The sequence below is a fragment of the Bos indicus x Bos taurus genome, chromosome 18 (genome assembly GCF_003369695.1).
Source record: "Bos indicus x Bos taurus breed Angus x Brahman F1 hybrid chromosome 18, Bos_hybrid_MaternalHap_v2.0, whole genome shotgun sequence".
NCBI classification, from domain to species: Eukaryota; Metazoa; Chordata; class Mammalia; order Artiodactyla; family Bovidae; genus Bos; species Bos indicus x Bos taurus.
The window spans coordinates 52,198,921-52,222,425 of record NC_040093.1 but is presented as its reverse complement, the minus strand read 5'-3'; the positions used below and the strand labels follow the sequence as shown (position 1 = coordinate 52,222,425).

Here is a 23,505-nt window from a genome sequence, read left to right as displayed (position 1 = left end):
AACACTGCTTGTGGGGTGCCGTGGAGGTTACCGAGCTGACACCCCGCGCTGGGTAAACAGCAAGTGCTCACTAGCCGCTGCTTCCCTCCCTGAGCCCGTGTTGGGGCTGCAGAGGTGTGTCCGGCGTTCTGGTTCCCAAGGTGAAGCGTGGGTCCTTGCTTCCCTGGCCATCAGACCCTCGGCGGGCAGAGCCCTCAGGGCCAGGCTTCCCCAGGGCCACATCTCGCCGAGCTGGCCTCTCTGTTCTTCAAATCCTGCTTCTCCTTGGTCCTCCCTCCTTCACCTGATGTGTTTCTCTGCCCAGTCTACACCTGAGGAGGTGCGTGTCATGGTGAACCCACAGTGGGTACTGGCTTGCCCCAGGTATCACTGGGAAAGGGCTGCCAGCTGGGCTCCACCTGCCCCCCACCACCGGCCACACGCCCGCATCTTCCCCTGGCTATTCCCCCCTTGGCCACCGGGGGCCTTGGGCTCTGGGTCAGTGGCCTCTGGCTGCCTCAGGCGTGTGCTTCAAAATGCTGAGCTGAACTGAGCTGACGGGCATTTCCAGGCACCTGTCTGGCCCGGGGCATGTGAATCAGGGTGGGGAGGGGTAGCCGCAGGAAGCCATGGAGGAGGTGCCACAGTACAGCTGGTGAGTCTCCGGCTGGGACTCCAGAGCCAGGTGGTGACCCAGTGGGTGTGGGTGTGGCAGGTCAGTGGGCAGTTCCCCTCTGACCATCCAAAGGGGAAGGGGGGGCAGGCACCTGCTCAGCGCCTCCCACTCTTGCTCCTGCTGGCTGAGGGGGAAGCCCATGGAAGGAACCCCCTGCCATCCTCCAGAGCTCTCAAGAGAGCAGACTCCAAGCCCAGTGGGGCCGTTTCTCTCAAATCCTAGATCCCAGGTGACTGGGTGCTGGTGGGGATCTGACCAGCAGCAGGAGAGGGTGCTCAGGGGTGTCCCCTCCCCACCCCACCCCCGACAGCAGCTTACACTCAACAGCCTCTGCAGGGCCCACAGTACTGACCTCCTGGCCGAAGGGGGCTAGCACCCCAGCCCCCAACCTCCCAACCCCGCCACCTTCCTGAGGATGGATGCATCCTTCATCAGGACAGACAGCCAGGGAGTCTGCTTGTGCTCGACACTCAGGATCCGCCCGCAGCATTGAGCAGGCAGGGCCCCCGGAAACGTGCGCCGATGGCTCGGTGACAGCCACCAGGACAACCTCTGCCAGAGCCCGACCATGAGCGTCAGCAGAAGTGGGAACAGCCTGGGGCACGGGCCGGGCGTGCGGCAGCTTTCACCCGGCCTGTTTATCACCTCAGCTTCTCCACGGCCTCACGCTCCAGGCTCCAGACAGCCTTTATCCCCTGTGCCAGCAGCAAGCGAAATAAAACACTTATCACAACCCAATGTCTTTCCAACTGCACCCAGATCCCAGTGTCCAAAGCAATCATGCTTGCTTTAGGGGAAAATTCCCAGGCTCTTTTTCTCTGCTTATTATCTTCCTCTTGGCTTTTACCTTCTTCTTGTTCATTTACAGGAAGAACAGTCTGGTCCCCGGTGGCCCTGCTGATGGGAAGGCCCCCGTTTAGTGCTAACACTTTGTCCTCTGGCTCTGAGGTTGTGCTGTTTGCTGCAGGCTTCATCGCTTAGTTCATTCATTTCCTGGTTTTCAGCTCAGTAATGTGGAGACCACTCAGGTGTGCCCCCGCTCCCCGTGCCAGGCCGCCAGCTGCTCTGGAATAGTGGAGTCTGCTCAGTGTGTTGTTTGCGGAGAGCTGCTCTACCCATCTGGGCCTCAGGGTCCTCACCTGTAGGGTGGGGTGACACGGGAACCTGTTTCACAGGGTTGCTGGGAGGAGTCGTGGACGGCTCTAGTCCAGGGCTGGCTTCCAGCCAAGCTCGGCCACTGTCATCTGTCTTCATTAATAACAGACTCTGCAACAAATAGTGCATACGAGAACCTTGGGACGGGCCTGGGTCCTCGTCACCAGGGTGGGATGGGCAAGGGGCTCTGATGGCTACACAGGTTGTGGACGGTGAGTTCACAGGGAAGCAGATCCAGCAGGACCGGCACAGCCAGAGGTGCAGGGCCTGGGCGCTCCCAGCACCCGGGAAGGGACGAGGTCACAGCAGGGGTGGACGGCCACCTGGACCAGCCCGCAGATGCCTCGGTGCCCTGGGAGGGGGGCTTATGCAGCCCGTGGAAGGAGGGCCCCTGGGGCAGCAGTCTGCTGGGTCTCAGGAGGAGTGAGGGGGGTGGTTTCAGGATCTAAACAAAGCAGGGATCTTGATCGTGGATGGAGGGATGAATGGACAGACAGAGGGATGGATAGGTCGGCATGATGCATGCAGCGGAAGGAACGACCTTTGGAGGAAGAGTCACAGCTTTTTTTTTTTACAGCATTTGTTAGGACACAGTCAATAAAGGACTTTTATGCAGAATGTATTTCCACAAAACTCCTACCAACCAACAAGGAAAAGAGAACCCAACAGAAAAAGGGGCAAGAGTTTTGAAAAGTCCCTCTCTCTCCACCCACTCCTCTCCTGGGAGTTGAAGGTGGATGATGCTTACATGTGCTCACAAAGACTGTTCCCCAGTTACATTCTCAGAGCCCTGTTGATTGTAACCTGTGCTGGAAGCCACATCTATGCAGACAGAATTTACACAAAAAATGTGGAAAGATCTTTCATGTGAAAAGATGCTCAACGTCACTGATCATTGTTGCTGTTCAGTTGTGTCCGATTCTTTGCAATCTCATGGACTGCAGCACGCCAGGCTTCCCTGTCTTCCCCATCTTCCAGAGTTTGCTCAAACTCATGTCCATTGAGTCGGTGATGCCATCCAACCATCTCATCTTCTGTCACCCCCTTCTCCTCCTGCCTTCAATCTTCCCCAGCATCAGGGGTTTTTCCAGTGAGTCAACTCTTCGCATCACTAATCATTAGGAAAATGCAAATCAGAATCACAAGATACCACTTCATACCCATCAGGATGAAAGTGAAAGTTGCTCAGTCATGTCCAACTGTTTGCGACCCCATACACTATACAGTCCATGGAATTCTCCAGGCCAGAATACTGAAGTGGGTAACCCATCCCTTCTCCAGCAGGTCTTCCCAGCCCAGGAATGGGACCAGGGGGTTCTCCTACACTGAAGGCAAATTCTTTACCAGCTGAGCTACCAGGGGGTCCTATTAAAAAACAAACAAACAAACAAACAGAAAATAGTGTTGGTGAGGATGTGGAGAAACTGGAAGCCTGGTGCTCTGCTGGTGGGAATGCAAAGTGGTGCAGCCACTGTGGAAAACAGCATGGCAGTTCCTCAAAAAATTAAAAGCATAATTAAATACCATATGATCTAGCAGTTCTATTTACTGCATGCGTACGACAGATGAGATGGCTGGATGGCATCACCGACTCGATGGACATGGGTTTAGGTGGGCTCCAGGAGTTGGCGATGGACAGCGAAGCCTGGCGGGCTGCGATTCATGGGGTCCAAAAGAGTTGAACACGACTGAGCGACTGAACTGAACTGAACTGATACCCAAAAGAATTGAAAGCAGGGTCTCAGAGATATTTGTACACCTGTGTTCACAACAGCACTGTCCACAACAGCCAAGAGGCATAGCAACACAAATACCCACTGACAGATGATGGATAAACGAAATGTGGTCCATCTGTGCAGTGGAGCGTCCGCCCCCAGAAAGAAGGAAATTCTAACGCATGCTTCCACATGGATGAGCCTTGAGGATACTGTGCTAAGTGAAATAAAGCAGACACCAAAGGATAAATTCTGTATGGTTCCACTGATATGAGATCCCTGGAGCAGTCAGATCCATGGAGACAGAAAGCCGAGGTGGGGAGATGGGGGTATACCTAGTGGGGACAGTTTGGGGTTTTCAAGATGAAAGGGGCTCTGGGGACAGACGAGGGTGATGGAGGCACAGCACTGTGCATGTACTTGGTGCCACTGACCGGTGACCAGGACGGTCAGTCTTACCCCATGTGTATTTCACCACAATTATAAATGAAAGGATGATGCATCTCACAGTGCTGAATGAGTGGAGCTACACACTGACTCCACCAGCACAGCGACCCTACTGACAACCTGCCGTGCCCATGGCTGGACTGGTCCCCAGGGCAGCGGGGCCACGCTGTGCTTCCTGTCAGGGTTCTGGTCCACAGGCGTGTCCAGGGTGTGGCAGTGTGGGGAGCTGGATGCCTCTGTGTGTCTGCCATACTTGGGAAAGATTTAATCGAAAGAAGGGCTGCCTTGGAATAAAGGACTGCGGTTCCTGGAAGCCTCAGAATACTGTCTTTAGTCGTCCATTGTCTCCAAGGGTCTCGAGAAGGCCCTCGTGGTCCCACATGGTCCACAGATTTTAAGGGGTGCCACCAGCCCTCCAGCAAAGAGCCGGGCTATTTTACAAACATGTCCATGCACATGCACACCACTGTTCTCCAGTTTAAAGATTAAAAAGGAACAAACAGCCTTGAAGAATGAGCGTGAGAAGGGGTCCCTGAAGCCCAGCCTCTGCCCGGCCTCTACATCTGTGGACTGGAGAGACGAGGCCCAGATGTTCCCACGGGCCATGGCGACCTGGAAACTATTAATTAGACCACAAGTGAGATAGGAGCCTGCAGTGTATTTGGCCTCTGCAGGCAGTTATTTTTTATGTTTCGCTGACAGTCCAAACGATCCTAGATAAATCAGAGGAGAGTGGTGGGAGCCGGCACACACCTGGAAAGGATGAACCCGTGGCTCCGCGAGCATGGCTGTGCTAGGAGGCCCCCGTCTGCTTCTCAAATGTGAAACCTCACCGGAGCGCAGGAAGGCAGGTTTTCGGGGGGCGCTCCAGATTCATGAGCGCTCGTTTGGACACTGGCTGCAGGTGAAGCGTGGAGAATCAGACTGGGCCCCGGACACCCACGGGCATGTGAGTCCTGCGTGGGCTCCCGGTGAGGCTGGCAGCTGCTGGGCAGGCGGCTGTCACCTCCAGAGCCTCTCAGGCCTGGAACCTCTCACATCCTCACGACTTGTCTCCGTCTCCACGACAGTCCTGAGGGAGGCACGAGTCTTTACCTTCATGTCCTAAAAGAGGCACTGAAAGACAGGGCGCAGGACCGGGCGTCCTCGGAAGCCAGTGCAGGGGCTGGGATGGAACCCGTCTCTTGCCTGTGAATCCAGTGCAGTTTTTAAGAGGCGTTTGTTACAGGCCATGATTCCTTCCTTCCTCCTAACCTGCAGGGACTGTGGATGGGAACCAAGGGCTAGTGCGTTAGATGAGTCAGAGGAGTAATCGAGAGGCCAGGTGGGGGGAGACAATGAGGCAGAGGGGCCCAGACCATGAGCTGCTGGCTGGAAGGTCACAGGAAGACACGGGGCCAGAGGGGCTGGAGGAAGCGGCAGCAGAGGCCACAGAGGAGGGTCCCGGGAGCCCTCCCCACCGCCGTCACAGAGCATCGTGGGGCCTCAGCTGGCCCCACACAGAGTAGTGAGGGGGCGCCCGTGGGGGAGGGGCAGTGACGTCACTGTCCCCCGAGTGACACCCCTTCCCAGGGACACTGCAGTGACCCACAAGAACGTGCTAGAATCTGCTGCTGACTTAGCCATCTCCAGGGGGTACAGGGTAGAGAAATAAGGATGGTGTGATGGAAACCTTGCCATAGAAACCTCGAGCCCGCCGATGACCGTCTATGCCCACGCTCGTTGGGGTGTGACTATGGGGAAGTGTGCACAACAAACGTAGGTGGGGGAGAGGGGGTTGGTGGGTCCCGGGACAGGCACCTGAGGGAGACCCCTGAGGATGGCGTGGGAGGGCTGTCTGGCGGGGCCCCTCACCCACCCCACCCCCATGCCCAGGGGTCTGGGTGTGGAGGTTCCTGAGGCCCGCGCTGTCCCAGGGCTGCTGCTGCTTTTTTTTTTCGGTCGTGCTCAGTCTTTGTTGCGGGAAGCAGGCTTTTTCTCCAGTTGCAGTCAGGGGAGCCACTCTCCAGTTGCAACGGGCTCCAGAGCACAGGCCCAGTGGTTGTGGCACACAGACTTCGTTGCCTCGAGGCATGTGGCATCTTCCTGGACCAGGAATCGAACCCATGTCTCCTGCGTTGGCAGGTAGATTCTTTACCACTGAGCCACCAGGAAGTCCTGGGGCCGCTTCCTGAGTGTCCCGTCTAAACCCTCGTGTATTCACAGGGTCGGCTGGCGGCCCAGAGAGAAGAGCCGTGTGGAGCCGGAGAGGCGGGTGGACCGCACAGCCCTCGAGCGGAGATACCAGCCTGTGTCCAGGGATCACAAGGTAGGGGACGGCTTCCTTTTCTGTCTGGAGTTTGATTTGCCGCCACTTCCTGTCTTGTTTCACTTGTTCTTTATCGTTGCTGGTTATGTTGTGCGTGGTTAACGCTGAGCTGGTGTCCATAGGTGAGTCAGTTCTGTGTCCACGTGGCAGGTGCTTGGGTTGAGCCAGTGTCTGTACTCAGGTCAGGTCTGTGTGTGCGTCAGCAGGCGGTTGTCTGTGTCCACACGCAGGCACTTAGCGTTGAGTCGGTGTCCGTCCTTGGGTCAGGTCTGCGTCCTCATCAGCAGGTGGTTAGAGCTGAGCCAGTGTCTGAGCTCCAGTCAGTGTGGCACAGATCGTGGTTCCAGGTTAGTGCTGAGCTGATGTCAGCGCTCGGTTTGGGATGGTTGTGGATGAAGAGACGTGATCCAGGCGTTTTGGTGGCTCTCACAGTGGACCGGGGACAGGACGCTTGTCTCGTCTGAGGTGTTTGCTGGGAGGGGCTCAGAGGGCAGTGCTGGCTCTGTCCACGGAGAGGGAGGGGTGGCAGCGCTGGTGAGCCCTGGGTGAGCACTGCCTCCGGCTCTGCCCTTCACCCCAAGCCCCAGAAGGAAAAGCCGTGGTGATGCCCGGAGCCAGGCTGGGCATTGGTGCTCACCAGGGGCTGTGCTGAGAAGCCCCAGGGCCATCCCTGGGCCTGGCGGGGGGGCCTCCATGACCGCCCGCGGGCCGTGCAGACAGTGAGCAAGGGCCTAACGCTAGGTGTCTGAAGTGGCCCTGCCCACGGCGGTCATCCCTGTGCCGGGCAAGCCCGCCTTGCACTCCCGGGGGGATGGATGCTGCTGCTCACTGTCTATACACCTGCCCTTGGAAAGTGGCTTCCTGGCTTGTTTCTGATCAGATCTGTGGGGTTGGGGGGTCCTCCCTGCAAGCCTCAAACAGAGCTGCTCCCTGAACTGCCAGGACCGCAGCATCGTGGCTCATAACTCAGAGGGAAGGGGAGGGCCTGTGCAACTCTTTCAGGAATGCAGCCAACTGGTTATGTCACGAAATCTGCCAGCCTGCTTTCCCGTTCCTGGTGATTCAGGGCTCGGCAGCACGCACGAGTCATTTCAGCTCTGATGTTCACCAAGGCACACTCTGGGTGAGCAGCCGGGGGAGGGGGAGGGGCACGAGGGACCCTCGGGTGAGGGACACAGCCTCTGTCTTGACAGGGTGGGGTCGCTCGGGGGGGTTGCCTTCATCAAGCTCCTCGACAGGTACCCTTACAGTGTGTGTTTTGCACAGAAAATTTTCCCTAGAAAAACACAAGCTAACGCTGAAGTCTAGTTAGGGCAGTGCTGGCTGAAGTGTTCAGGGATGGTACATTAGGATGTCTGCCATTTTCCTCTGAAGTGCATCAAGAAGTAAGACGGATCCGTGGGCCGCTGGAGGGGTGAGACGTGACACATCAGCAAGGACATAGATGGTACAGGCTGCGACCTCAGCTGGCAAGTCCGTGGGCACTCCCTGCCACGCTTTCAGCTTGCCCAAGCCTGGGAAAGCAGGAGAAAGACTCTGGGCAGGGCCATGGGGCCTGGTGTGTGGGCCGTTGTGTGGCCCGCTGGGGTATGTGGGGTCTCTGTGGCTTCCCCAGGTGCCTTTTCTGCCACCTGTCCAGAGCCACAGTCTCAGGTGCGCTGATGAGCGGGGGCTCCCGGGGCCTTGGGTGGGGGCGCTGACTCCAGCCTGTGGTCCAGGCATGTGGACTCACAGCCCCGAGAGGCACCGTCCTTTCACCTCGGATGGTGCTCCGGGCAGGCCCGCCCCCCCAACCCCATCCCCTTGTGGAGGAGTTTGCGTTTCTTGATGACCGACGGGGTCCTCATCGTCCCTCTAAGGACCGTCTGCAACCACAGGGCTGTCAGCAGCCCTGGCAGCGCCAAGGGAAGGTCGAGGGTTACCTGCGCTGACTAAGATCCCACAGCAAGACTGGGCTTGTTGTGGGGGCCCAGTCTAATGGGCAGCGTTACAGCCACCTCTGGCTGGAGAAGTCACCCTCTCCTGGCCCTGGGGCCCAGGGAGCTGAATTCTGTGACCCTGGAGTCACTGTGGCTGCCACCGGGGGCCAGAGACCACACTTGTAGAAATGGTTCTTTTCCTGAACTTTTAAATTTTATTTTGTTGTCCTTTTCCACATTCGAAGAGGTTGTTTTGAGCAAACCCAGAGAACAATCGCATCCACAGACTCTAAGCATTAGGAGGGCCGCTGGTTACACCCACGGGACAGTCCAGAGGCCGTGTGAGGCAGAACGGGGCCAGATCCCGACCTCCTGGCATCAAGGCCAAGGAGCTCAGCCGGGTCAACTTTGGTGACAGGTGACAGCCCACCTGAGGCAGCTTGGGCAGTAAGGGAGCTTGTTGACCCAGATGACTGACCCACCCAGGTGCAAGTACTGCTGGACTCTGAGGCCAAGTAATGCCTTTGGGCTCTGGCTCTTTTTCGCCTGCCACGGCACTGTGCTTGGGCCACACATCACGAGGGCCAGGGGAGGGCCAGGCACCTGGTTGCACCAACCCGGTGGTCAGGGTGGAAGGGCTACCTGGCTGAGTTCAGGCCAAGTGCCCACTCCTGCATCTGGGCAGGGTCTGCTTTACCCACCAGAGGTTCTGAGTGGCGGGGCTGCAGCCACAGAAAGGGCCATAGCTGCAGGTATCCACAGCCCAGACTCCTAATCTGGCAGACACAGAGCTTCCTGCTGCCTCGCAGGAAGGCCCTGTGTCCCAGCATCACCCTCGGGGAACCTGTGATGTGGAACGCCAGCATTTCATCGTCTAATTTTGCCTTATTTCCGACCGTCTACATCTAATGCCTGGTGGTCCGGGTCAGTCAGCCGGATGGAATTCTTTTCCTGGGAGGCCAGGATCCTGGGGAGTGGGGACTTGTCCACATCACAGGCCCCTCCAGCTACTCCCTAAGCACCCATCCTTCCCCATAGAGCCCTTCACAGGTGGACTCAGGATTCAGCGCCCCCCACACACATTCCTGACAGAACCAACCTGCTCCTCAGGGTCCCGGCTGGTGCATTGTGAAGAACTCGGTCCGCAGGTGGCGGTCGGGGCTTTCCACACCTGCCTGCTTGCCATGAGCTCACTCGGCACGTCCCGCTTCCCCATCCCCTACCCATCACACCTGTCTGTCCACAGAGCAGGTGCCCACATACCATCCTCTGCCTGTCACACCTGTCTGTCCACAGAGCAGGTGCCCACATGCCATCCTCTGGATGCTGGGCACGCAGGGGCTGATCTGGGCTGTGGATGACAGCTGCCCCTCCCACACTCACCTGGCCTGGGCCCCTGCCAGGGCTGTGTCTTCAGAAGCTGTGGGGTGTCAGGGGGTGGACTTAGTGCCAGTGAGAGGCCGTTGCTCAGCTGGGCTGGGACGAAGGCACCCAGGACATGGGTGAGCTGCTGAGCTGGGAGGGAACGAAGCATGCCTTCACACCAACCATGGCTCACAGGCCGCAGCCCAGGCCTCATAAGGCCGTGTGGACTGGGCCCCTGCCCCCCCATTTCCTGTGAGGGTGTATCTGATGCCGTCGAGTGGACACGTGCAAACGCTGGGCAGCGACGTGTAGAAGTACCCACAGCCCCCGCGCTGGCTGGCTCTTGTCAACCAAGTGGTGGCAGGACCGTCTCTCACTTTTCCTTCAGTTCATCCTGTTATCACTATTATAATGCACATACCTAGACCATGAAACAGGCCTGAGTCTTGTGCAGGAAAACCACGTCCCTCCCAGGGCGCCTCCCCGCGGCCCCGCTGTCCTGTGTGATCAGGTTCCGTCCGTGGAGCTGACTCGGGCCCCCCGTCTCCCAGGACACTCGGGCGCTGCTGCTCTGGATGGCCCGTTTCAGGCACAGTGGTGCCCTGTCCACGCTAGGCCTCCTGGCCCACGGCGAACCCTGCCAGAGTCAGCACTGACCTCACACTGGTCCCGGGCCACGGTTCCCAATTGAGTTTGTTGTATGTCATGATAGCCTTCCTTATTGCACAGTTTTGTTGCAAGTGTCTTGGGGTTTTTTGGCTGGCTTGCTGTTCCACAGACCGACCCCCAGTGTAACCCCACACTCTCTCCCCAGCGTGTGAGTCTCCTAACAGAACTGCACGCGCACGCACACACACGGTCATCTGCCCATCGTCTCTCATCTGAGCCCTCTGCTGCTGCCATCGGGGATGCATATTCTCCGTGCCAGGGGCCTGAGGGAGGTTCCGGGAATCCCCTTCCTCCTGCAGGTGTCTCCACCCTCCTCCAGCATTGGATCCCTTTTTTCCGAGATCCTTTCTTGGTTTACTTTCACTTTCTTTGTTTACTCCCTTGTGTTCCTGGGAGTAAAGTAAAGTTTACTCCTTGTCTTCCTGGAGCTCACCCTCCAGCACCTTCCTGAGAGAAGGTGCCGGGGAGGTACATGTCCATTTTGCTCTGTCGCTCAGGCTCCTTGGCGGCAGGACTTGCTGTTGATTCATCGTGAGCACCTTTGTTCACTGCATTTCTCTTGCCTGGAACATCAACTCCTTCCTTCCACCCATTCAAACAGCAATATTACTCAGCCATAAAAAGGAACTAAATTGGGTCATAGGTAAAGATACGGATGGACCAAATCTGTCAAACAGAGTGAAATAAGTCAGAAAGGAAAAAACACGTATGTGTTCATGTTTTTTACATGAACATGGTTTTATGTTTTATATATGTTTTATACATGTTGACGCATGTATGTGAAGCCTAGAAAAATGGTACAGGTGAACCTAGTTCCAGGGATGAATAGAGACACAGATGTAGAAAATGCACGTGTGGACATAGCGGGGAAGGGGCAGGTGGGAAGGACTGGGAGAGTGGCGATGACATACACACAGCCGTGTGTGACACAGGCTGCTGGTGGGAAGCTGCTGTGTAGCCCAGGGAGCCCGGCCCGGTGCTCTGAGGTGACCTAGAGGGCTGGGGTGGGAGGGAGGAGATATATGTATGCATACAGCTGATTCACATGGTTGTACAGCAGAAACTAACACAACTTTGTGAAGCAATTATACTCCCCCCACAAAAAAAAAAATTCGCTCTTTATGGCTGGACTCAACAGCCACCTCCTCCAGGGAGCCTTCCGCACTTCTCAGTCCTTTCCTGTAACTCTGTGATACTTATTCTCTGCATCACACCATCAGCATTTGTACTCATGTCCGCTCATTAATTGAGCACCTGTTCCTTGAGCACTACAACAGGTGTTGGAGGACATCACGATGAATCTAAAACAAGGGCTCCATTTGGAATATCCAAGCAAGAAGGGACCCTGGGACCACCCATGAAACCCCCTGTCGGGAGCCAGGAGCCTGAGACCCCAGGGTTACAGGACTTCTCGTCCTGCAAGGACCCAGCCTGGTCCCCTGACCTCTAGGCCCCTATTCTTCTGTGATGACAGCTGTCTACAGAGAGGGCAGATACGTGTAAACACCCCACCCCTGTGCCCTGGGGGCAAGTGTTACCTCACTTGTTTTACACATGAGGAACCTGCGGCAGATATGAGCATCTTGTGGAACTGTGTCTTGCTCCGGTAGTTTGACCCCAAATGCAGGCACCTGCAGGCGAGCGTGTGCCGGCCCTCAGTCCTGCCAGCAGATTCCAGACATGCACCACCAGCCGACGTTCCCTTTGGACACATGAACCGAACGTGGGGCCTTCCAAGGCACGTGCGTGCTGTGGGTTTCGTGTGGCGGGGGCTTTGTGCAGCTCTGCCTCAGCAGGAACACCTCCCCCAGGACGAGGAAACCCCCTCTGTCATCTGAGCGTGGGACCGTCTGCCTGTCCAGAGCCTAGGGCTGCGTCAGCTTGGGGAGCCGCTTGGGAAACCAACTGGTTCCCAGTCCCAGCCTCTCCCCCCGCCACCCCCTGCAGAGCTGGGGCTCAGCAGTGGACGCAGGGGCCGGGCTGTGAGAGGCGGCTCCTCACAGAGGACGAGGCGAGACCGCAGACGGGAGCCTCGCCTTGGGCTCATTCACACCAGCGGGAGCCCATGTGTGCGTGAGCCACGGCCCAGGCATCCGCCTGGCTCTGGACTTCCTCTGCAGCTGACAGATTTTCAGATTAAAGCAGAAATTTCCTGTGCCCTTGATCTCAAGGTTGTCTCCTGGACGCATCCCTCTTCCTCTTCAGCTGGGCCGTGGAGGGGACAGAGGAGCAGTTTTGGAGGACAGGGTGGGCAGGTGCCTGCCCCGGCGGGTGGGGAAGAGCCTCTGTCACAGACCCGGCTTGGCGGGCAGCGTGCACGGGTGCGGTCCCCGTGAAGGCCAGCGTCACCTGGGCCTGTGCGTCTCCTCCTTCCTGGGAGGCTCCCAGGAGCTCCAGGCTCTGTTCTCTCATACACACGCCCATAAATAACTGTGGGAATGTAAACAGCCTGGCCCTGAGGTCCTGCCCCAGAGCGGGACTGCTGACATGGGGCCCCGCAGCACCTCCAGCCCCACCCGACTGTGGAGTCACGGAAGCGCCCCGACTTGGCACCATCTCGGGGCTCCGCACCCGGGGTTTCCCGGCACATGTCTGCTGGACAGATGGATGAGTGAATGAGTGAGCCAAGTCACGTCTGCCGGGCACCCGGCTGCTCGTGACCCTGACCAGACGTGACCTAGTGGATGCTGGGTCAGCCCTGTTTTCCTGGCCTGTCCGTGCTGCCGTTCCTGCTGCAGATGTGGATGCATGGTGGGCCACCCCTCACTTAGCAGCCCCTCTGGCCACCTGGCCACCCCCATCATCCGTCACCCCATCATCCATGCCCCCCATCATCTGTCCCCACCATCATCTGTCCCGGCCATCCTGTCTCCCCCCACCCCTATCATCCATACCCCGCTTCATCTGTCCCCCCCATCATCCATCCCCCCCTATCATCCATCCCCATAATCATCCGCCCCATCCTCTGTTCCCCTTGGCCCCATTATCTGACCCCCTCATCATCCGTGCCCCCCATCATCTGTCCCCCCATCATCCATCCCGGCCATCCTCTGTCTCCCCCCACCACTATCATCCATACCCCAATTCATCTATACCCCCCAGTCTTCCATCCCCATAATCATCCGCCCCATCCTCCGTCCCCCCGGCCCCATTATCCGACCCCCCCCATCATCCGGCTCCTCATCATCCGGCCCCCCATCATCCATCCCCCCCATCATCCTTCCCCCGTCATCTGTCCCCCTCATTCCCAGACCCCCATCATCCATCCCCCCATCATGGGTGTTGGGGGCATGAGGCCCACATCCCAGGTCAGTGAGGTCGGGGAGCCAAGGCTCTGCCCTCAGGTTCTGGAAGGAGTTTGGAGACCATGAACAGGGTCTGGGTGCGGGGTCACAGGCAAGGGTGGGGAGATGCAGTGAGTGTGAGCGAGCAGAGTTGGGTGTGGGGCTGGGGCTAGGGAATGAGCTGGCAGACATCCCAGAGGCAGAGGGGGGCCAGAGAAGGGGGCAGCTGCTAACAGGCCCCTGGCGAGGTTTCAGGACATGGCACCACTGCTCATTTCCAACCAGGGCCGGGTGGTCCAGGGCACAGGAGGTGGAGGAGCCCTGGGGCTCAAGCGTGACCCTGGAACCGGCAACCGAGGCTCCCCCGGCCTCGGCTCACCTGTCCATGAAAGGGCTGTCCCCGCCCCTCCCCCAGCCCCAGGCTGTGGTGGGAGACCAGCGGACTCTGCGTGTGATGTGCTTGGCTGGAGAGCCCTGGGTGGGGTGAGGCGTGGTGAAGGCCACAGCCAGGAGCCATCACAGGAAGGCTTAGAAGAAGACCGAGCAGGCACCAAATCGGGCTGAGTATAGGGGGACAGGGAGGCAAGACCCTGCCGCACTCCCTCCCACTGTGTACCGGCGAGCGTGTCTGCTGCTTGAGGAACGTCCAGTGTGTCCAGTCACCGCCTCAGCCACTTTGTCCGTGGATTGGCTGCTTCCAGCTTGTGTTATGAAATAAATTTCTTTTTAGCTGAATTTGATCCAACCCCCTCTGAACTTCAGTTCCCTGGTCCTGGGTCCTCTATTTGAAACTGGCCCTGGACACAGTCTTTCTGAAAGGCGTCATGGCAGCTCCAGCCCAAACGTCCTGGAGTCTTCCTCACCTTCACACAGAATGATGGGGGTCAACAACAGGGCCGGCCAGCATCCAGAGACACAAACCCAAGTCCCTTTCAACTCATGCACTGACTGAGGCCTGTGGCTGGATGGACAGATGGACTGAAGGATTGATCAGTTGACTGGTAAATTCACTGATGGATTGATGGTGAACCAATGGGTGCGTGAATGGCTAGACGGGTGGATAAATGGGTTTGTGGGTACATGGATGTGATGGATGGACTTATTCACTGAAAACAGACAAGGAAATTATTATTCACCCCCACCAAGCTTCTGGCCTCTCTTCAGGCATCTCTCTCACCTGAGGAGGTCTGCACTGGCCACTTCTTTCCCCAGATCTTCGTAAGGGCATGCTGTTTTCCTCTCATCCTAAATGGTCACCTCTTCTGGGTTCTTCCCCAGTCCCTCAGGGAGACCAGCATTAAACAAATGACCGTGTGGGTCAAGATGCGGCCCTGAAGGACAAGATGAAGGCTGCCACGAGCCAGTGATCAGGGTGGTCGGGAGCCTCCTCTGGGCCCTAAAGCTGGATTCATGCTAAGCGAAGGGCAGGGGATGCAGGTGGAGGGGGCCGCATGCAGGGCAACCAGGAGGCCTTAATGTGAACCAAGAAACAAGGATCTGAGTGCTCTTCCCCGCCCTCCCTCCTTTTGTTCCTTACTTCCTTCTTCCCTTCCTCCCTTCCTGCCCTCTTTCCTTTGTCAAATATTTGCCTCGTGCTGTCTCCCTGCTCCCCCTGTGATTTAAGTGTGTAAGCGATGTCTTCCGTGTCGTGTTGCAAACCCTCCCATTCAACGCCCATCGGATGCCTTTGCCTGAATCTCTGGGTGTCATGCTCTGTGAAGGACGAGGCCACCCTTTCACAAAGCCTTTCCCTCTAAAACTGACCCCTTTCCCAGACACTTTTACCAACATGCCCAGTTCCTCAATGGACTGTAATACCTAAGCCTAGGGTTTCCCGTCTTTGTAGATCAGATCAGATCAGATCAGATCAGTCGCTCAGTCATGTCCGACTCTTTGCGACCCCATGATTCGCAGCACGCCAGGCCTCCCTGTCCATCACCAACTCCCGGAGTTCACTGAGACTCACATCCATCGAGTCAGTGATGCCATCCAGCCATCTCATCCTCTGTCGTCCCCTTCTCCTCCTGCCCCCAATCTCTCCCAGCATCAGAGTCTTTTCCAATGAGTCAACTCTTCACATGAGGTGGCCAAAGTACTGTAGATCAGTGTGAGTAAATATCTGTTTGTTCAATGGACAAGCAAGGGGATTTGGATAAAGGAGTAAATTTACACCAAAGACGGTTGTTTGTGCAGGTCTCAACACTGGGAGCATACAGAGAAGACTGGGGATTATTTCTGAAGGATAAGCACTAAGTCTTTGTAAAAACTGAAGAGTGATTTTCCATCAAGTACGGCCTGTGCTCATGGGGTCATCACCATGACCAGTGACAGCTGCCCGACCCTGGGATGGGCAGGGTGAGGGTCCGAGGAGGATCTGGTGGGTTTTGCTGTCCCCACTGCTCGCGAGTTGTGTGGTGATGGCTCAGTCGCCTCTGGGCTTTGATCAGAGCTGCCGTCTCACAGCACTGATCTGTGGTGCACAGATCACATCGCCCTGTGACCACCGCCCAGTCAGTCCCAGAAACAAGGAGGCGGCAGTGCCGGCAGCCCCAGCCCCTCTCTGCTCAGGGAGGGGTTTGCTAAGCCTCACCTTGCACTCCGCAGAGGATATTGAAGGGAGGGGAGTGAGCCACCACACCCCGGTGCAGGCTCTTCCTCCAGCAGCAATTTCTTCCACCCACTGAGGGCCGCCCTCGTGGCCCCTGATGTGGGGCAGGATCCCCGAGGACATGGAGTTGAGCAGACGTCCTCCATTAGAGGGCCCAGGGAGCCGTGGGCGAGCTGGAGACGCCTGGGTGGGATGGGGCACATGTGGGAGGCCCACGGGCAGGACAGTGCTGGTGGGGCCGGTCGATGCAGCTGCCTCGAGGGGCCGTGGCTCCAGTTGGATCAGAGGCGCACAGAACACCAGGTGATGTGCTCGACCAGCACGTCTGGCAAGCATTTCTCTGGAGAAGGGGCAAGGACCACGGGGCCCAACCCTGGAGCTCTGGACACCGTGAGAGACGCGTGTCATGTCTGCGATGAGCTGAGGGAGGCTGGTCTTGAGGCTGCCACCTCCTGGGGCCATAGGCCAGACCCAGCGGGAATCTCCCGAGTGGCTGAGACAGTGGGCAAGCCCACCGAGCAGAGGGTCCTTGAGGCAAGAGCGTGCCGGCGGGCGCCCTTCTCTCTGGATGTGCTGGGTTGGTCTCTGGGGCTCTGGGTGGGTTGTGCCCAAGCCCCCCTGGGGTCCCACCAGCTCGTGTTCTGCTTCCACTTGATCAGATGGAGAGACAGGCTGGAGGCTGGGGGCCTGCGTTCTCTGCATTTTCCCCTCAGCCAGGGACTCGTGTCAACAGGGTATGTGGCTGTGTGCTATGCAGGCTTGTCCGCCAGGGCCTGGGTGCCCTGCCTGGAGCTTCCCTCTCCTGGTTTGTACGGCGGCACTGCCCAGGGTGGGGTGTTTACGTGGAGCCGTTCACATCGCCCTGCTGCCAGATTTCTCTCGTGCGCCTGAAGCTGGAGCTGATGTGAAAGAGCAGCGTGGGTCCTGGTTGCTCCGGAGCCCCGCTGGGAGGCCCGGCTCCAGGAGGTCTGCTTACACAGTCTGAGCTTGGTTGTTTGACCTGGGAAAAGAAATCTGAACTTCTCCACTCTCAGAGGTCAGGTTGACTCCCCCGTGGCCTGAGGTCACTTGCATTTCAACAAGGCTGATTCTGCTTTGTGAACTGATTGATGGGTCCACTGGAAGCGCTTCCCTGTGCCGGGCAGACGTGTCCTGCCTTCAGGGTGGGCAAAAAGGTATCCGTGGATGGATGCTGGGCTTAGAGCTTGGAAGACCCAGGTTCAGAGCCAGGCTAGCCACCTTGGCCAGCTCCCCCTCGCCCTCTTCAGCCCTGGCCCTTGGGGAGAGTATGCCTGTGTCCGTTTCATTGAGCCGGAGGCCACGCTGCACAGAGGTGAGCTTGGGCAGCACTTGACTCTGCACTGGCGGTGCCCCGGGCCCTGCTGCAGCGTCTCCCACCCCTGTGGCGTTACTGTTGCAGGGCTGAGATCGGTGCACAGCGGGAGCGCTGGCGCTTGGCCACCATCGGCTCAAACACTGGCAGGGAGGACTTGAGTCCCGTGGGATAGTTTCAGGTGACAGTTGCAGCCCCTGGGGGTCCTCCGTGATGACCCCTGAGGTGACTGACTCAGAACAAAGCTGGACGCTTGCCTCGCGCGTCTGAGACTGGGTGACACTGGGAGGGGTGGCCTCGCTTCCCTGATGGTCGTCTTTTAGACAGGAACCTCCCCGAGTGTGTGCAGAACGCTACGGCGGAGAGGAGGGTGCTCCTGGGGTGGCTCCTCTCAGGACCTTTTGGGTGTGGTGTAGGGGGAAGGACACAGACATGGTCCACAGGTACGGGTGGGTGATCGTTTGTAAACGGGGCCTGCTTGGGGCCTGTGGAGAGTTCTGCCACCAGAAGGAGCCTTTGGGGTGTGGGCTGTCAGTGGGGGACCCTGCAGGTGTCCCCAGGGTGAGGCGGGCCCAACCACCCTCTCATCTGTCTCTGTGTCTCTGCACGTGGTTTTGGCGGGTTATAGGTAAACGAGTCTTGCCCTCTTCCTCCGGCCACCTGGTCTTGTGCAAGGCTGGGCATCCCAGGACACGGGGGCAGGGGTCAATATCAGGGTGATGTCAGGTCCTGAGCGGCGGGGTCACCGTCAGGGTGACGTCCGACAGTTGTGCTGCTTCCTCGTTCCCAGCGATCTTAACAACAGCACCTGTGACATGGGCATAATTGTGCCCACTTTAGAGACAAGGAAACTGAGGCTCAGAGTAGCCCCAAGCTCCACCTCAAGCAGGGCCGCACCCACTGAGAGCAGTGCCTCAGCAGACGCTGGTCAAGAGGGGCCAAGCTTTCCTGGGGGGTGGTCATCGTTTCCAGGAAGTATGGACACGGGGAGGAGGTAGAAAACGTGGGGACAAGGTCTGGTCACCTGTGGTCTGATCCTCTGTCCTTGCCATTGGTGGGGCCCCAAGCTCTTATGAAACAATTACAGAGGAGTCCAGATGGTATTAATGGTAAAAATATTTCATCTCTGAGTCTGGCTGATGGATAAAGTTCATTCCTTTTAAGAGCAAATATGTTAAAGTGTGGTGCTTCTTGAAAACCTGTCTCAGTGGTCGCTTCCTTCAGCCCACCTCGCCCGGTTCCCAGCCCTCCCACCCCCAAGTCTGCTCGCACGGGTCTGGGGCTGTGGATGGCGCACCACCTGTCCTCCTGGCCAGCACTGTGCTTATAGGCGGCGGCCCATAGATGCTCGCTGGGGGAGTGACCAGCGTTAGGACACCAGGAGGTGGGCGCAGGGCTTCTCTTCCTGACTCAGACTAGTACCTGCCACTTCTCCAGCTCCCAGCTGCCTCCCGCCAGGCTCTCGCTGCAGGGCCCGGGGGTGGGGGACGGGGAGGGGGGCTCCACAAAGGGCCCTCTGCCCCCGGCTGCAACCGGGCTGCCTCAAAGGGCAGGCTTAGCAGTGGCCTCAGAGCTGCAGAAAACACAAGCGGTGCAGAAACAGTGTGGAGTCGCGCGCTCCTGTCCCGCGCCGGTGTGGAAGGCCGGCCTCGAGTCCTTGTGCTTGTACTCAGGCCGGAAGGTCCAGAAAGTGAGTTTCCTTGTCCCCCTGGTCTCTGTCAGTGCAGGGAGAGGGGGGCAGTGAGTGTTTTTCCCAAACAGCTTTATTTAGATACAGCTCACATACCATGAAACTCACTCTATTCAAGTATACGGCTCAGCGGGAGTCACTACTCAAGAGTTGTGCAACCATCACCACCAGCACCACCATCAAATTCCAGGACATTTCTTCACCCCCAAAGACCTCTCAGACCTTTTAGCCCCTGTCCCCCACAACCCCATCCCCATCCCAGCACCCTCGAATTCACTTCCTGTTTCCAAGGCTTTCGACATTTCACATAAAACAGACGCCCCCTTGAGCAGTTTCGTTCAGTCAGCACCATGCTTTCAAGTCCCCCAGCCGTGGCCTGAGTCAGCGCTGCGTCTAGGCTGAGTGACTGGTCACCACACGGCTGCGCCGGTGGGAAGCCGTGTACAGGTGGATGGATAAACGTCCATCTGCGGAGCGATGTCTGGGTTTTTTCCACTTTTTTTTTTTTTTACTGTTGTGAATAGTACCACTGTGAAAATTCATGTACAAGTTTTTGTGTGGACCTAAGTCTTCATCTCTCTTGGGCAGGTACCTCGGGCCATATTATAACTGCATGTTTAGCACTCAGAGGAACTATGCGACTGTTTTCCAAAGGGGCTGCACCGCGTCACACCCCAGCTGGTCCGCATTTTCCCAGCGCTTGTCCTCTGGCGTTGTGAATCTAGCCATCCTGGTGCATGTGAGGTGGGATCTCACTGTGGTTTTGATTTGCTTTTCCCTGCTGACGATGTTGAGCATCTTTTCCTGGACTCACTGGCCATGTGTTTATCTTCTTTGGAAAAAGGTCTATTCAGATCCTTTGCCCATTTCTCTATTGTATTCTTTGCCTTTTTATTATTGGTTTGCAAACATTCTTTCCATATTCTAGATCCAACTCTCTTATCAGACGTATGATTTGCAAAAACTTCCTCCCACTTTTGGAGGTGCCTTCTCGTTTTCTTGATGATGTCGTTCATAGCACAAAAGCTTTAAATTTGATGAATTCTTGTTTATCTAATTTTTTTTCTTTTCATTTGTGCCTTGGTGTCATAGCAAGAAGTCATTGTCTAACTCAAGATCAGAGGGGTTTGTTCCTGTTTGGTCCTAAGAGTTTTGTGGTTTTAGTTTTTATATTTAGGTTGTCAACTATTTCCAAGTTAAGTTCTGTGTCTGGTGTGAGGTAGGGACCCATCTTCCTTCTTTCGAATGGGGATGTCTAGTTATCCCAGCACCTTTTGTTGTAAAGTCTATCCGTTCCCCATCGAGTCGTCTTGGCAAGCTTGTCCAAGATCAGTTGACTGCGAACGTGAGGGTTTATTTCTAGACTCTCAGTTCTAGTCCATCCCGTTAATGTGTATTTGTTCTTACTCAGCACCACACTGTCTTGATTACTGCCGCTTTGAAGTTGGTTTTGAAACTGGGATGTGTCAGTCTTCCGACTGTGTTCTCCTTTTCCAAGATCTTTTTTTTTTTTTTTGGCTGTTCTGGGTCCCTTGAATTTCCATGTGAATTTTAGGATCAACTTGGCAATTCTGGCAAAAAAGACAGCTGGGATTGTGAAAGGAATTACCTTGAATCAGAAAAGGGCCTTTAAAACCATAAGAGTCTTTGAGTGGGTTGGGGGAGACCAGAGAACCTTTCTCCAATTATGAGTTCAAATTAAAAGATCAGTTTTCCACGTCCCAAAACACACCCCTCATTTAATTCTCACAACCTCGTGGAGCGGGTGCTGCTGTCACATCTTAGCAGAGAAAATGGAGGCCCCGGGGGGCAAGTCAGGTGCCTGGGGTGCCCTGGTACAGGTGAAGGGGGGCCACTGTGGACAGTGAGGTGCCCATGGCCACGCACCCAGCAATCGGTGGCCACCACCTCGGCCACACAGGGGCCTGGTCCCCGGCTGGGCCTGTAAGGTGGTGCCTGCCCCTTCTGACCTGGGGAGCTGGCGATTCCTTCGTTCTTTGCAGACCCGCTCACCCCTGCCAGCTCGCTTTGCCCCGCTGTGACCAGGAGGCTGGCTGAGGGACTTCACAGGTGAGGAAGCTAGGAGGTTCCGAGGCTTTCCTGTGGCCTGCCCCCGTGCGGGAATGTTCCTGCGGCTGCTCCACACAGCAATGCCTGCTCAGGAGGAGAGGGGGCAGGAAGACCCTCATCTTGTGGCTCAACCCAAAAGACTCCTGGTTTCTGAAGGCTGCCTTTCCTGCCTCTGCCCCCGAGAGTCAGATGCAGGCCGAGGGAAAAGGCCAGGCCTCCCAGGGTCCTTGTAAGAGGGGGAATGTGGAGCAGATGATGGCCGACCCTCCTTCTGACCCTCTGCCCCTTCCTGAGCCACCAAGAGGCCAGGCCAGCACCTTTGGGAGCCAGGGAGCCTCCACACCTGCCCACTGCTCCGCCCCAGACTGCCCACCCACCCTGATGCTCCAGAGGAAGCCGCCAAGCCCATAAGGAGCCGGATAGAGCTGCCTGCCACAGGGGAGCATTCTCCCTGTACACCTGCAGCTCTGCCCCTCAGCCTGTAGAGCACCTCTGCTGTCCCCCGGGCGGCCCCTGCTGCGGCAGACTGAAGCCAGGGCGGCCGCTCTCCCTCCTCCAGTGGGCAGAGGGGGCAGAGACCAGCCCCTAATCTGAAACACAGAAGGCAGCTCCCACGGCTCCGTCCTTCCCTCCCGAGTCTCCAGGGCAGTTTAGTGTTTATTTGTTAACTCCCTGCCACCCTGAATCAGGGCCACCAGAGTGGGCCCAGGAAGCTGGGCAGGTCTCTAAGCCCTGGGCGAGGGTGATGCCAGCACTGGCTGTCCTCTGCCGGCCTTTGGCTCCAGTCAGAGACCCTAGGGAGGGGCCACGCACATAGAGAGTTGGACAATGGCTTGGCCCCACCCTCCTCCGTCCTCTGCCCCATCTCCCCTCATCCAGGAACCCTGGTTACCACTCCTAGGGGGACTGGTGTCTGTGAGGATGACATGAGCAGAGACACAGAGCGTCCCCAACTGCTGACTGGAGAGCCTGCGGCTGCGCAGAGCACGGTCGCTCAGCAGGACACCCGTCCCCACCCTGCTGGGTCTGCTGAAAGCTGGACCTCTGCCCAGATGGGGGTTCAGGCTGCTTGGAGGTGCAGGGTTCGACGATCTGGGGCGTCCAGACAGGGCGAGCACATGGACCGCTACCTTCAGGTCTGAGACCAGGGGGTCCTGAACCTTGAGGGAGTGGGGTCTGGGGGAGGTGCCCAGGAACGAGGGACTTGCCATCCGTCACCCTTGTGAGGCAGGCTTTCAGGGTGGATCGAAGGTGGCCTCCACCCAGTGACCCCACAGGGGCTGAGGGGGGTCTCCCCTCAGAGAGGGAGCACCTCATAGACCTGGGCCTTGGCCTCATAATCTCTAAACGGAACCCACAGATCCCTGTGGAGCTGAAGGCGGCTTCTCTGCCTGACTTGGTGTCCTCTCAGCAGAGCCAGAGGAGGGGCCCTACTGGACCACATCCGGGAGGAGGGCAGCCAGCGTGGCTTCTCACCTGGCTGGTCCACGCCTGCCACCCGGGGACTGGCGTTATCCCTGTCCAATCTCAAAGGTTTCCAGCTTGGAAGAGAAGTGGTGCAGACACCCACCCAAAGGTGGCATTCTGGGTCTCTCTCCTCTTTCCCATGCATCTGACCCATGCAACCATCCCGCTGCCCCCCCTCCAATATTTCAGACCCTCCTTATGAAAATGACCCCTCTGGGCTCTTGTGAACCTCAGCCCCTGGGTCTGTCTGAGAGCTGTCAGAATAACATCCACCCAAGAGACCATGACTTCCTGTGACCATGACGTGGATGGGGAGCAGTTCCCACTCTACAGATGGGAACACTGAGGCTCCCAGGTCCAGATGTTATCTGTGTGGCAGAACAAGGGTCAGAGATGGAAAACCCTCAGAAACTGTCCCACAAGGGACAGTTTTTTGCTTGGTAGACAAGGAAACGCCAAAAATTCTGTAAAGACACATGGTATCAGCATTGTTCAGCTGTATTGCTGCTGCTGCTGCTGCTGCTAAGTTGCTTCAGTCGTGTCTGACTCTGTGCGACCCCATAGACGGTAGCCCACCAGGCTCCCCCGTCCCTGGGATTCTCCAGGCAAGAATACTGGAGTGGGTTGCCATTTCCTTCTCCAATACATGAAAGTGAAAAGTGAAAGTGAAGTTGCTCAGTCGTGTCCGACCCTCAGCGACCCCATGGACTGCAGCCTACCAAGCTCCTCCGTCCATGGGATTTTCCAGGCAAGAGTACTGGAGTGGGGTGCCATTGCCTTCTCCGGCTTTATTGCTAGTAAGTGCTAATAGTAGGAAAAA

General features: G+C 57.2%; 1 protein-coding gene across 1 annotated transcript in view; it reads left to right on the top strand.

Annotated features, from left to right (window-relative positions):
- Nucleotides 1-23,505, top strand: part of ZNF469 (zinc finger protein 469) — a 249,479-nt gene that overhangs the window by 119,128 nt on the left and 106,846 nt on the right. Inside the window, exon 3 of the mRNA XM_027513833.1 lies at nt 6,178-6,280. The gene's annotated coding sequence lies outside the window, so the exon portion shown is untranslated. The remainder of the gene's footprint in view (nt 1-6,177; nt 6,281-23,505) is intronic.